Raw genomic sequence first — 14,692 nt, forward strand, 5'->3', positions numbered from 1 at the left:
GAGGAACCTATATGAACAAATGGGTGAATGAGATCGAGAGAGAGGCAACACTGCAAAGATTTTGGTGTCTCGTATCCCATGTAACTAGAGATAAAGACAGTACAAGGGTAATCCCGCATCACAAAATAAATGTAAGAAAATCAAATATTGATCATTCCTAGATGGTTATATTAGTGCTTTCTTTGGGATCTATTAAATTCTTTCCTAATTTCCTCTTCATATGCTTTGATACCTCTGCAGTACTAGGGTCTCAAGTCTGTCTGTTGAGTGGTTCAGCCCTGGGTCAGAGGCAGCCTCTGATCCCACCCTGCTTCATTTGTTGGATGTAGTGTTTTACATATAGCAATTTGGTAAAGGTGATCGAGGGTCTTGGTCAGATCCTCTTTGTCTTTTTTTTTTTTTTTTTTTGGCTGCACCTTGCGGCTAGCGGCTAGCGGGATCTTAGTTCCCAGACCAAGGATCGAACCCGTGCCCCCTGCTGTGCAAGTGCCCAGTCCTAACCACTGGACTGCCAGGGAATTCCCCAGGTCCTCTTTGTCTTACTGATTTTTCCCCCATCATCTGCTGAGAAAGGGGTATTGAAATATTCCAACTATGGTGTGGAACTATTTCCCCCTTCAGTTCTGTAAATTCTGCTTTATGTGTTGAAGGGATCTATTATTGGGCACATACACATTTAAGACTGTCATGTTGTCCTCATGAGTCAGTTCTTTTATCTTTATGAAAGGTCTCTCTCTTTTATATTTTTGGCCTTAAAGTCTATTTTACTGATAGTAGCATAGTCACTCTTACCTGATTATGCTCCCATTGTATGGTATTTTTTTCTATCCATTCATTTTCAATCTACTTGTGTCATATTTAAACTATATCTTTTGTAAATAACATATGGTTGGGTCTTGTCTTATTATTCACTCTGATAATCTCCTTTAATTGCAGTGTTCAGCCCATTAATATTTAATGTAATGATTGATGTGGTTCAATTAGGCTACCATTTTATTATTTGTTTTCTCTTTGCCCAAATGTTTCTTGTTCTCTATCCCTCTTTCTTTATTTTTTGTATTTGTTGAATATTTTATAGAATTCCATTTTAATTTATCTGCTGAACATTCAGATATACCTCTTTGCATTATATCTTAGAATTTGCTCTAGGTTTCACAATATACATCCTTACTTTTCAGTTTAGTAAAGTTAATATTGTACCACTTTATGTGAAAATATAGAAATCTTGCACCCAGTTGGATCCTTAACCCTCTCCCACCATATTTTAAACTATAGTTGTCATAAGTTTTACATCTACTTATACTGTATGTCTCATAAGACAATGTTATAAATTTTCCTTCTAACAGTATTTCAAAGAAATTAAGAGGAGAAATAGGCTTTTGTATTTACACATATATTTCCCTTCAGCCTGAAAAACTTCATTGATCATTTCTTGTAATGCAGGTCTAGTGGAAAGAAATCCTCTCAGTTTTCCTTCTTCTAGGCATATATTTATTTTGCCTTGATTCTTGAAGGATATTTTTGTGAACATAGAATTTTGGTTGACAAGTGGCTTTTCTTTCAGCACGTAAATGTGTTCTGGATTCTGGTCCCTATAATTCCTATGAGGGTCCTGTGGTTATGCAAATTGTCGTTCCCTTGTAAGTAATGTTTAATTTTTCTCTAGGTGGATTTCAAGATTTTTATTTTTATCTTTGGCTTCAATTTGCCTCTGGTGTGCCCGCCTATGGGCCAGCATGAGCAGGTGCTATGGACTGAATGTCTGTTTCCCCCTAAAATTCATATGTCAAAGTCCTAACCCCCAATATGGTGGTATTGGAGGGCAGGGCCTTTGGGAGGTGATTAGGGTTAGATGAGATCATGAAGTGTGGGGCCCATGATGGGATTAGCGCCCTCAGAAGGAAAGGATGAGAGATCTCTTTCCAGCATACATGCTGAGGAAAGGCCATGTGAGGACACAGCGAGAAGGTGGCGTCTTTGAGCCAGAACCCGACCAAGCTGGCACCCTCATCTCAGACTTCCAGCCTCCAGAACTGTGAGGAATAAATGTCTACTGATGAAGCCGCCCAGCCATTGGTATTTTGTTATATCAGCCCTAGCAGACTAAGACAAGAGGGATCCTGGGAAAGTCACCAGAATGTCCAGAGCTGCTGAGATGGGAGAAGCAAAGGCTCCTGGCCTTTGAGATGGGAGAGCCTGTGGGTGTGATAGGAGGGTACCTCCATTTGAACCCAAGCAAAATGCAAGTAAATATTTAATACAACATAGATGGTGATGGAGACTCAGGTTTGCAGGAAGGAACTTTGTTCATCCATTCAACATTACTGCCTATCATATGGTCACCAAGCAAACACTGCACTAGGCCATGAATAGGACCCAAGCACCCAACCCACCATCCCAAGCTCACAGGGCTGTGGGGACCCAGGCAGAAATGGTTCACTGGATACAGTTTGGGAGGGACTACCTGGGCTTTGTCTGAATACTGCTTTTCAAAACCTTAAAGGAGAAAGTGCTTCCTCAAGGAAATGAGCAGCATCAAATCATCTTCTCTTTGTTTTCTTTTTCTCGACCAAATACTAGCTAAAAGATAACATTGGTGCCAATTCTGAGTGGAGACAGATTTTTAATGTGACATCTGGGAAATAGAGTGTGTTGCCTTCATAGATGTAGAGGTAACAAATCACCTGCAAGAGATTTCTTTTTCTGGGAAACAAAATCCCATGGGAAGAATTTTTTAATACTGAATGCTGAAAAATACTTCACAGTATAATCCTGAGAGATATCAAATGAATGGGCAGTTGCAGGGAGCCATGCAGTATATACTTGTTTTCCTTCTTCACCTGTTGACAGGTGTTGGCTTCGAGGGGCATGGTGACCTAGCAGCTAGGCTACCTTCATCAGCAAGGAATCCTTCTGCTCCCATTTACCTTTGAAGAAAAAGAGTCAGTGTGGGGCAGACATTGTAAACATGCTGAGTCCTTAGGGAAGTATGTCTCAGGGGTTCTGGTGACTCAGGCTGTTTGCTCTTGAAATTAATGAGGAAGCATTTATCTTTCCTTCACACCTAGGATCCCTAGGTTAATTTTTAATTGTGCTTTATATACATTAAGTCATATATTTCTCAATGCAACCCAATGATGTAGGTACTAGCATGACCCCATTTTACAGATGAAGACACTGAAGAAGAGAGAGTTTACAGAACCTGCCCAATGTCACACAGCGAGTAAGGGGCAGAGCTGGGACCCACACGCTGGTCACCTGACTGTGGGGTCCATATTTCGAACAGCCCTGCCTACATTGCCCTTCATCAAATTGGTTGGCTTCTGGAAAGGATGTCCAATAGTTACCAGTGTGATGCACCACATTCTGTTTTTTGCTGTTGTTGGATTTTGTTATTGTTTTTTAAAGAAATGGTTTATTTACTTTTTATATTATTAAGCATTTAATTTACTAAGATCATGTTTTCATTAACATGGTTTTTATAATATTTAAAACTATAATATTATGAGCGACCCTATAGTAGCATAGAATTTTTTAAAATTTTTATTGAAGTATGGTTGATTTACAATGTTGTGTTAATTTCTGCTGTACAGCAAAGCTACTCAATTATACATATATATTCTTTTTCGTATTCTTTTCCACTATGGTTTGTCACAGGATATTGAATATAATTCCCTGTGCTATACAGTAGGAACTTGTTATTTATCCCTCATATATATACCAGGTTCTGTTTCGATTGGGTCCAAGGCAGTACAGCAAGGCGGTTAGAATGCAGCTCTGGAGCCTGACTGCTTGAGTTCACATCTCAGCCCCAATGTTATTAGTAGCTGCGTGCCCTTGGGCAATTTGCTCATCTCTAAAATGGGGATAAAAATTATACCTGGGCCAATTTGCTCATCTCTAAAATGGGGATAAAAATTATACATATCTCATAGAGTTGTGAGGATTTATTTAGGAAATATGTGTAAGGAGTTAGCATAGTGCATGGCATATGGTCAGTAAAGATTAGCTATTGTTATTTATGATTATTATTTTCATCATGCTCACCATCACCATCACCATCCCCACCATCCCCACCATCATCACCGTCACCACCATCACCGTCACCATCATCACCATCACCATCATCACCATCATCATCATCATCATCATCTTTTTGTCTGTCTTAGAGGGATTTGGATTGCCTAAGTAATTAAGAATGTGAACAAAAGTGGTGATTAATAAAGATAAATCATGCTGACCTATGTAATAATAGTCATTAATGCAGCCTTCATCAATATCATTGTTAGCAATTTGGATACCAAGGAGGTCATAAAGCAAATTAGTTTTACCTTTGCCTCTCTGTATCTTTTTGGCACCTTTGGTTTTTTCATTTATTCTCACTTATTGAATGTCTTCCACGTGCCAGGCACTCTCCTAGACCCCAAGGACACTATGGAATCATTGAGATAGACCGAGTTATGCTGTCCAATGTAGGGCCTTGCAGGCACACCACTGATTGTGTTAAAGAAAAATTACTCCTACACTTGTTAAAACAATAAGGAAGACTTTATTCAAGACTATTGCAGTAAGAGAGAGAGATTGAGTTCAACCCCCAATACGGCAAAGACAGCAGGGGATTTACAGCCAATGGCAGAGTGAGGAGGTCAGTGGATGGAAAATTCCTAGGAGGAGACATCAAGGGTAGTGGGGGGCTTCCCTGGTGGTGCAGTGGTTGAGAGTCCGCCTGCCGATGCAGGGGACACGGGTTCGTGCCCTGGTCCGGGAAGATCCCACATGCCTGGGAGCGGCCGGGCCCGTGAGCCATGGCTGCTGAGCCTGCACGTCCGGAGCCTGTGCTCTGCAACGGGAGAGGCCACAACAGTGAGAGGCCCGCGCACGGCAAAAAAAAAAAAAAAAAAAAAAAAAAAAACTCCTCCCCGATAAGCCCCTCAGTCTGTAAGACTTTATTTTAGTGGCCCCAGGAAACCAATGAAGATTGGCCATCTTGGGGAACCAGATCCCGTGGACCCAGCAGGGCATGAACAGAGCTGTGATGGGGATGGGCCTGAGAGTCAATGCTCACCCCTAAGAGGGGCCTCCCACCGTCTTGGGGGTGAGCGGGGCAAGGAGGATCCTGAAGAGCTTCCTGTAGGAGGCACGCGGAAGGAGAGTCCTGAAGTATGGTGGGCTTAGGCCAGGTGGATAGGGGGCAAGTGAGCTTTTCAGGCAGATGAGCATAACGGCCCCTCCCTGGCTCTGTGCTTGAGAGTTGCCTGGGGAGTTGATTCCCATTCACCAGGTCCGGGTGCTTCCTGTTCTCCAAGCAGTTTCTCACTTCCCACCGCTGCTGCATTCTTCTTCTCTGCTCTGTGTCTTCTGGCTTTCTCTGTCCCGGACTCTACACGGAGGTGGCATAAACTGTAATGCTCCTGGGGTGGCCTCATGAAGCCTAGGTTTCACCACGGGCAGCAATCCACACCTCTTGGAACTATTCAGACTCTCTTGAGAAGGGCTCCCTGCCTCTCTTCTGGTGCCTCCAGAAATGTAATTCATCCCTGCTGCGTGGCCTGTATCGTAAGTCAGCGTATCCTAGACATGACCTTCACATTTACTGAGAATCCATGGAGGCGTTTTCACATGATGCAGTAATAAGCAATTTCATTTTTACAGATTCATACCAAAAATCCACCGATAAAACGTGTGAGATCAGCAAAGTGCTTAACACACCATATTTTCCCTAATCTCTGCGAGCCCTCAGCAAGTTTCCTGTCAGCCTTCCTTTCCCATGACAACAAAGTATATCTCCCGTGTGCCGGGCTCAAGCGCTCCCAGCGGAGATACGATGAAAAACCAGATCCGCTCGGTCCTTTCTCTCTGCAGCCCAGAGGTCATCGGAAAAGATGGACAACAGGATTGGGTCTTTGATAATGTGGAGTTCAAATAGAATCCTAATCCCTTTGGGAGGGACGAAGAGGTGCAGAAGAATCTGCATGCCCGTGTCATGGCAGCTTTACTCACGACAGCCAAAAGGGAGAAGCAACCCAAGAGTCCACTGACAAGCGAATGAATGAGCAAAATGTGGTCCATCCATACAATGGAATATTGTTCAGCCTTAAAAAGGAAGAAAGGGGCTTCCCTGGTGGCGCAGTGGTTGAGAGTCCGCCTGCCGATGCAGGGGACGCGGGTTCCTGCCCCGGTCCGGGGGGATCCCACATGCCACAGAGCGGCTGGGCCCGTGAGCCATGGCCACTGAGCCTGCGTGTCCAGAGCCTGTGCTCCACAATGGGAGAGGCCACAACAGTGAGAGGCCCGCGTACCGCAAAAAAAAAAAAAAAAAAAGGGAGTTCTGACACCTGCTCCAACATAGATGAACTATGCAGACATGATGCTGAGTGAAGTGAGTCAGTCACAGAAGGATGAATACTGCATGATTCCACTTATAGGAGGTCCCTAGTGTCGTCAAACTCATAGAGGCAGAAAGCAGAAGTGTGGAGAAGAGTGTCCCCCGCAGAGCAAGCCGTTCATCAGCTGAGGGTGAAAGCGAGGTTGGCTTATTCAAGGGCAGCAGAGGCCACATCCCTGAGGCCTGCGCTTCTCATGATAGAGGACCATCAGGAAGGTGTCAGAGCTCTAGGATGGAGCCAGAATCCCCAGTGGTGGATATTACTGCACTGGTTTCCTGGGGCTGCCGCATCACAGCACCACAGACTGGGCTTCCACAGCAGGGAGTTATTCTCTCTCAGTTCTGGAGAACAGAAGTCCACGGTCAAGATGTCGGTAGGGCTGGTTCCTTCTGAGGCTGTGGAGGAGACGCTTCCAGGCCTCTCCCCCAGCCTCTGGTGGTTTGTTGACGATTCTTGGCCCTCCTTGGCTTCTTAGAAGCATCGTCCCCATCTCTGCTTCCCCTTCACACGGCGTTTCCCAGTGTGAGTGTCTGTGTCCAAATTTCCCCCTTTACTAAGGACACCAGTCTTGTTGGACTAGAGACCCACCTACTCCAGTGTGATTTCATCTTAACTCAACCGTTTACATCGGCAACGACCCTATTTCTCAACGAGTTCAGATTCACAGGTCCTGGGGGTTAGGGCTTCAACATGTGAATTTTTTAGAAGAAAGGACTCAACCCATAACAACTACCCCCTGTCAGCAGTATTAAGTGCAGGATACTCTCCAGACCTGATTATCCAGCCTCAGGGCACTTAAAACATGCCTGGCACGTAGGAGTATTTGGTCGAATGAATGAATATCATTTCTGGCTTTTAAGATTTTCTGATGAAAAATGCAGTTAAAGACGGAGAACATTCCAGCTTATCTTCAAACTTTAATTCAGTAAATACTTAAGGTCAGCCAGTAAGAAAAACACCAGGCTTGTTTTGGATCTAGGGACAGTGGGGTGAAAACGAGATCTCTGCCTCCTTGGAGATTAGCCCCTGACCCGAGATATTTTGTCTTCACCTTTATTTTTACTGAGCTGTGACCCATGAATGCATCCTGCATTCAAAATCTAGAAATAGGACCTGATCACCAAAGGGCAGCTGCTTATCCAATATCACTTTCTTTCTGTAAACAGAACCTGGTTTTATGCCTGGCAGGGATTAACCCAGCTAAGGCATTTCCCAGCCATGCAGAAGGAGTCACCGGCTTTCCAGAAAGCTCTTTAAATAGAGAGGGGCTGCTTATGTTCAAGTTGTGATCAGATATTCGTTCCTTTTTAGGGCTGGATAATATTCCATTGTATGGATGGACCACATTTTGTTTATCCAAATGGTCGTCCATCAATGGGCACTTGGGTTGATTCTACATCTTGGCTCTTGTGAATAATGCTGCCATGAACATGCGTTTGCAAGTATCTCTTCCAGACTCCCAATCATTTTTTGGTCTTTGTGTCATTCAGGGGTTAGTATAGAAAGCAGATATTTTAAGCATCAGGAGACTTAGTATAAAGGGCAATCATTGGAAGGATTAGTGACCTCAGAACTCACCTCCACCGCATCCAGGACGGCAAAGAAACAGGAGGCTGCCCGTGGTCTGGGGTCAGGACACCTGGTTGGGAAGGCTCTGCCACCACAGTCACCTTGATGGCAAACTGGCGACAGGATGCTGGGATGCTCTGGACGTGACTCCTTTCTCCCCGGAGTTGCCTCTGTACTTTCGTCAAAAATTCATCTCTCTTCTATGTAATTTTTTCCCTGCCTTGTCCTGTCCTGTTAAAGCAGTGTGCCCGACTTCTGTCACCAGGAATAAGGCTCTGGATGACAGCTGCCTGGCCCCGGGTGGTCTGTGGCTGTAGAGAAAAGCAGGTTGGGGTGTCAGTCTGTGGCCTTCCACTCTCCGTGCTGTGACCCCTGCTTTCCTGCTTGCGATCTCCAGGGAAGGGCGTGCCCTGTGAGAGCCTGTCCTGCTTGGATGGGCAGAGGGCAGGGTCCGGCTTCCGTGAGGCTGACAGATGCAGCAGGCCTCTGGTCTGTGTATTTTACAAATAAGAGCATCCTCCTAGCAATTTTTAAATGTTTAAAATAAAATTATGTGAAATACTCAAAGTACTTTTTTAAAATACTAACCTGTAATTTCTAAATGAGATTCTCATTTCCAGGAGTGAGGGATAGATATAATTATTGACTTTTTTGTTTGGCTATTACTTGTTCTAAAGAGACCTGGTAGGGACTTCCCTGGCAGTCCAGTGGTTAAGATTCCACACTTCCACTGCAGGGGCTGCGGGTTGAATCCCTGGTTGGGGAACTAAGATCCCGCGTGCTGCATGGCACAGTCGAAAAGGAGGAAGGAGAAGAAAGAAAGGAAGGAAGGAAGGAAGGAAGAAAGAAAGAAAGATGGGGGAGGGAGGGAGGAAGGAAGGAAGGAAAGAAAGAAAAGAAAGAAAGAAAGAGACCCGGTAGCAGGAGGGTGTCACGCAGGAGAAAAGCAGACTTCTGGGGGGTGGGTGGGGGGAGTCCAACCACGGCTCACCAGCTCCCTGTGTTACGACTGTGGGCTGCCCTCTGGGGCCTATTCTGTCTTCCTCAAGAGGCACATACTTCAGGTCACCTGATTGCTGCTGGACCAGAGTGTAGCACGTGTTTCCTCATTGCCAGAAGCCGTGCTGGTGTAACTGGGGGAGAAGCAGAAAGGCCTTTACCCCCAGGAGCTCACGATCTGAGATGGGGGCAGCTACCCAAGTCAGCAGCCTGTACCTCATCCCGGAGGCCACACAGGGTTTGGAACATCGGGCTGCAAAAGGGATGGGGCTGGGACTTAAGTACAGTGGCTGGCGTGCCGCGTGCCGCCTTGCTGCACCCCACGGACAGGGCTGTTAGTAGCCCATCAGAATGTACGTGTTTGGGAAGGTTTTGAGGGACGTGGCCCAGAGCTCAGCTGGCCAGATGCACTTCTCCGGTAGATGGGCAGCGGGGGTGTGGCTGCCTGGTGTCCATCCTTGTCTTCCAGGCCCTCTGACCCGGCTCTCCAGTTCCTGCACAAGAAGGTTCGAGATGGCCATGCCCCGGGGAGGGTCCATCAGGTCACCACCGTCCGCAGTCTGTACCCAGGAGCCTCTCCGGGTTTCCTGAGGACGTCAGGTCAGGGACCCACGGTGGGGAGCGCCCGTAGCCACGCTCTGGACGTGAGGGTGGCTCCCCCTTGTGTTCAGGTAGGATTTTCTACAGTGTTGCCGTGCATGACGTGGACATTGACGTGGACATTGATGTGGACATTGACGTGGACATTGACGTGGACATTGCCAGCGCATTGCCTGGAGAATCCATGTTTGCCCTGGGGAACACCCCCTGCCCAGGTGAGAGTGCGGCTTTCCTCTCAAGGTCCTCCCCCCAGCATCTGGGCTGTAGCCCCAGCTGGCGACCCTGCACAGGACGCCACAGCCTCCGGCCCCCAATTTGAGGAGCGAGTACAGTGATGCGGGACATGATACATCAAAACAGTTTCGAGGGGTCGCGGTTGAGCCGGGTGACCTCACTGAACTCGTCAGCCGCTCCCCAGAGGCTCTGTTAAGAGGTGTCGAGCCAGAAGCAGTTCACAACTGTGAACTGAGAGATTCGTTCTTTCAGTAAACGTTCCTCCGGCCCCCGCCATGAGACAGGCCGTGTGCAGCCTCTGAGCGGGCAGAGGCCCATGTCCCAGGGAAAGGGCAGCCGGCGGGGCGCGCAGAGGCGCTGTGGGCGGCATCCGGGGCAGGCGGGGGCGGGGGCCTGGGATGCTCTGAAGCAGCGATACGCACCGCTCGCCCCTGAGTGGGGCCCCTTCTGCTGGTCTTCCCGGTGGGCTCCCCAGCGACCGCAGTCAGCTGGCTGGTGGCCTGCCGGCAACGGTCTTGCAATCACGTGGGTTCTTTTTTTTTTTTTTTTTTTTTTTTTGCGGTACGCGGGCCTCTCACTGCTGTGGCCTCTCCCGTTGCGGAGCACAGGCTCCGGACGCGCAGGCTCAGCGGCCATGGCTCACGGGCCCAGCCGCTCCGCGGCATGTGGGATTTTCCCGGACCGGGGCACGAACCCGCGTCCCCTGCATCGGCAGGCGGACTCTCAACCACTGCACCACCAGGGAAGCCCCACGTGGGTTCTCTTCTGTGTGGTCTCAGGGCAGCCCCTTCTCGGGTCTCCCTGGCAGGGTGACCCCACTTCTGACGGCATCTCAGGGCCCCAAGGGCACAAGAGTGGAAGCAGCCGGGCCTCTCAAGGCTTGGGCCCTGAGCTGGCACGGCACCGTTTCCGCGGCGTTCCGTGGGTTGCAGCAGGTCCCAGGGCTGGGGACTGCCTGAGGGTGTGAGTACCCTCAGGCAGTCCCGAGGGAGGTGGGGACTCCCGAGGGGAGGTGGGGACATCGGGGCCACCAATGCAGCGGACACGCACAGTAAGAGCTGCTCAGACGTCGGAGGGAGGGCGGGAAGAAAGACCCGGTCAGGGACTGAGGCAGCGGAGAGCGAGGCGCCCTGGGGGGCCCGGGCTCAGCTGTGTCACCCTGAACCGCAGAAGATGGGGCAGGGAGGGGGGCCGGAGGGGCAGCCCATGGCTGTGGTCGGGGGGCCTGGTCTCTCCAGGCCTCACTGGAAACGTACGTGGTAGGTGACACCCGCGAGGCTCACCTGTGTGCATGTTTGGGCCAGGAGTGAAGGTGACGTCTGCTCTCCAGCCGGCTGGCTGAGCAGGTGTGAGGGAGCCTCACGTGTGGGAGACCAGAGCCTGCCTGGGACAGCACGGCTGGGGCTCCGGCATGGGGGGGCTTGTCGTGGTGTGTCGCGCTGCTGGTTCTCAAGAAGAAGTCCTGTTCTGCTTGGCCCTGAGCTATAGCCCGTCTCTCGTCCTGTTGGAGTGAAGCCCCTGAGTCGTCTGTGCTCTCGGCCTTCATCCCCCCTCCACTCTCATGCCGCTTAGTTGCCCTGCGGCATGTGAGATCTTAGTTCCCGACCAGCGATCAAACCCGCGTCCCCCGCATTGGAAGGCGGATTCTTTACTGCTGGACCACCAGGGAAGTCCCCAAAGTTGTTTGTTTTAAATAATCATTGGCACTGTATGTATTTTAGGTACCGTCCTGTAGGTGTCCCTGTAGGGTTATGTGAATATACCCCATTGCCTGAAGTGCCATGAAAAATGTTTTAGCTCTGAAGCCTGTAACATGATAGTTACTCCAAATTCCTGGGATCGGGTGAATTTCACGTGTCCTTGAAGAAAGTGGCTGGGGAGGGAGATCAGATGACCCTGGGGGAGGGGTGTGTCAAGTCGAGTCTGTGGGCCTCCCCGGCGTACCAACCCAGGAGGCCCGTGACCTCTTCATGTCCCCATGTCCCCAAACAAAGAAGGAATGTCATGTCCCTTGTTGGGGTCCAGGTTTTCATCCTAACTCTGTTTAAACACACTCTGTGCAAGCAAAGAAGCTCCTGCCGTCACCAGAGAGCAGCTCGTCGGGACACCTCGGGTGGCCGCAGCCTCACAGCAGTCCTGGTGGGTGGAGCCGGTCAGCCATGGACCTTCGGCATGAAGCAGTCGAGGCCCGTGTGGCCAAGACGGAAGCACCATGAACCACGGCACGGCTCGAACCCAGGACCCTGCCTGATATCTGACAGCCTGTCCCCAAGTACCCGATGCTGAGAGAGGTGGGACCCTTGGTGACATTATCCTTTGGAGACCGAGTGTTTGTCGTTACTGGGGTAACGGGGCTGCTTAGGGCATGATGTCAGTGCCAGGAGGCAGAGGTTGGCATGGCTGCTCTGTTTGGAGCCTGGGCCTGGTGAGTGAGGGACGCCTTCTGGCAGGGTCTCCTCCGCGGGGGGCCTGGGAAGAAGGCAGGGCAGGAATTGGACCTCGTAAACGGGCCGGAAGCTGCAGCTCCCGCTCTGAGCAGCTCCTCTTCTGTGTGGTGAGCAGAGCGGAGGCTGGTTCAGCATCTGAGACCGTGTGCCGTGCACCCGGGGCTGCAGGTTCCCGTGGGCCCTTGGGGCAGTTGTAGCCGTCTTTAAAAACCAAACCACTTTGGGGGCTTCCCTGGTGGCGCAGTGGTTGAGAATCCGCCTGCCAATGCAGGGGACAGGGGTTCGAGCCCTGGTCTGGGAAGATCCCACATGCCGCGGAGCAACTAGCCCCGTGAGCCACAAATACTGAGCCTGTGCGTCTGGAGCCTGTGCTCCGCAACGAGAGGCCGCAATAGTGAGAGGCCCGTGCACCGCGATGAGGAGTGGCCCCCACTTGCGGCAACTAGAGAAAGCCCTCGCACAGAAACGAAGACCCAACACAGCCATAAATAAATAAATAAATAAATAAATAAAACCAAACCACTTCCTTGAAGCATCTGTGAGTTTGCGCACAATATATAATGCAGCACTATTCTTAGGAAATGTGATATTAAAGAATCATTTTTTTAAATTCTTGCCTGAATATATAGCCTTTCTCTTCGGGTGCCCATGGGTAGAGGAGATGATGCTGTTTCCTCCCGAGGGGCCCGTGGCCGCCTCTGCTCCCTGGTGGCTACTCGGGGGAGTGTCCCCAGAGCCCAGTGCCTTGCAAAGTGCCAGATCTGCTCTGAACCCAGGTTATCTTTCAAAAATTACATGCCAGCCTATGGGAGATGTTTTTATATATTTGAACATAAGTGTGTATTTTAAAAGTACCCTACTTTTAGGGGCTTCCCTGGTGGCGCAGTGGTTGAGAGTCCACCTGCCGATGCAGGGGACACGGGTTCGTGCCCCGGTACGGGAAGATCCCACATGCCGCGGAGCGGCTGGGCCCATGAGCCATGGCCACTGGGCCTGCGCATCCGGAGCCTCTGCTCCGCAACGGGAGAGGCCACAACAGTGAGAGGCCCGCGTACCGCAAAAAAAAAAAAAAAAAAGTACCCTACTTAAAAAAAAAAGGTTTTTTTCCAACAAAGATATAAAAATCGCCTTATGCTGAACACACTAGCACTCCCGTGCTCACCCCTCAAAGGGCTGGTTTCAGGGCCCTGGTGTGAGGTCTGTGGCAGAGTCTCTCCTTCTAATTAACCTTCCCGAGTCCTCGTTCCCGTCCAGTCCTGAGGTGCTGGCGTCAGTGATGCGGATTCCTGTCACCGCAGTGGGGCGGGGACACCTCACTGTCACATGAGGTTGACGGCTCTGGGGAAAGGGCTGAGAGGTACGGGGAGAAGGGGGCACCCAGAGCCCCACCCAGGAAACGGGCCAGGGAGGTGGGCGGGGCTCCATCTCGCCTTGTCCTGCTAGGTTTCAGCCCCACGTCTAGAAAGACCCTGGCCTACCTCGAGGTTGAACGGGTTTTGAGAGCCCTCCTTTTGCTGTAACAAGTCCCCAGTCCCTTATTCACAGGTCTGACATCCAGAAACCTGAGGCCTGGAGGGACGGAACGAGGCCCGGTGCCCTGGAGCCTGAGCTCCTGAGTCTTGCAGAGGAACATGAACTTCAGCTCGAAACAGCTGGAGGACTGTGTACAGGGACGCCCGGAAGACTTCCTAAAGTCGGCCCCAGCCCCTGCCCTTAGGAGGCCTGAAGTGGCTGGGCCACAGCCGGTCCCGTGAGCTTAGCTGGCGGCGCTTGGACAGACCCGGGTGTCGGTCCTCAGGTTGTCCTTGGGCTCGAGTCCCCGCGAGGCACACGGCTCTGAGGCGCAGGGGAGGATGGTGCCTGGGGGCGCATCACACTCACCGAAAACACGGGACAAACCCAGATGGGGCGCCCGCCGGGTGTGTGTGTTGGGGTGTGTTTGTGTCACATGTGCTCTCGTCTTTGTATCTGATTCAATCATAAGTGTCAGTCATCGGAACGTGTGCTTTATTATGTTACAAACCCAAAAATTCCCACCAAAACACAGCTAAGAAAATAACACATTTTCCCAAGATTACATTCCCAAGAGAAGGTAATAATATGCTTGGAATAGATCCATCAATACCGCTTGAAGAAGCATCGCCTTGAAGAAGCATCGCCTTCCCTTAATGACAGGGGTGGTGTTTTCTTAAACCTTAAAGCGTTAAAGCGCTTTAACCGATGAAACAGAGGCAGATGTTTGTGTCTGCAAGGCTGGCATGTCCGAGGGGACAGCGACACCGCGTTCTTGGTCCCTGCATGTTGGGGACCAGGGCCACTGAAGAAGCCACCCAAACCTGGGCGGGGTGACCGCGCCCAGCAGCCGGGAGGAGCCGGTGGGGAGCGGGCAGCTGTGCTCAGCCCGGCCGGTGTCCATGAGGCCCGGCCCGGCCCAGCCCTCTCCCGGCCGCTGCCCTC

This window comes from Mesoplodon bidens (assembly GCF_964165515.1).
Source record: "Mesoplodon bidens genome assembly, chromosome: 2".
Taxonomy (NCBI): domain Eukaryota; kingdom Metazoa; phylum Chordata; class Mammalia; order Artiodactyla; family Ziphiidae; genus Mesoplodon; species Mesoplodon bidens.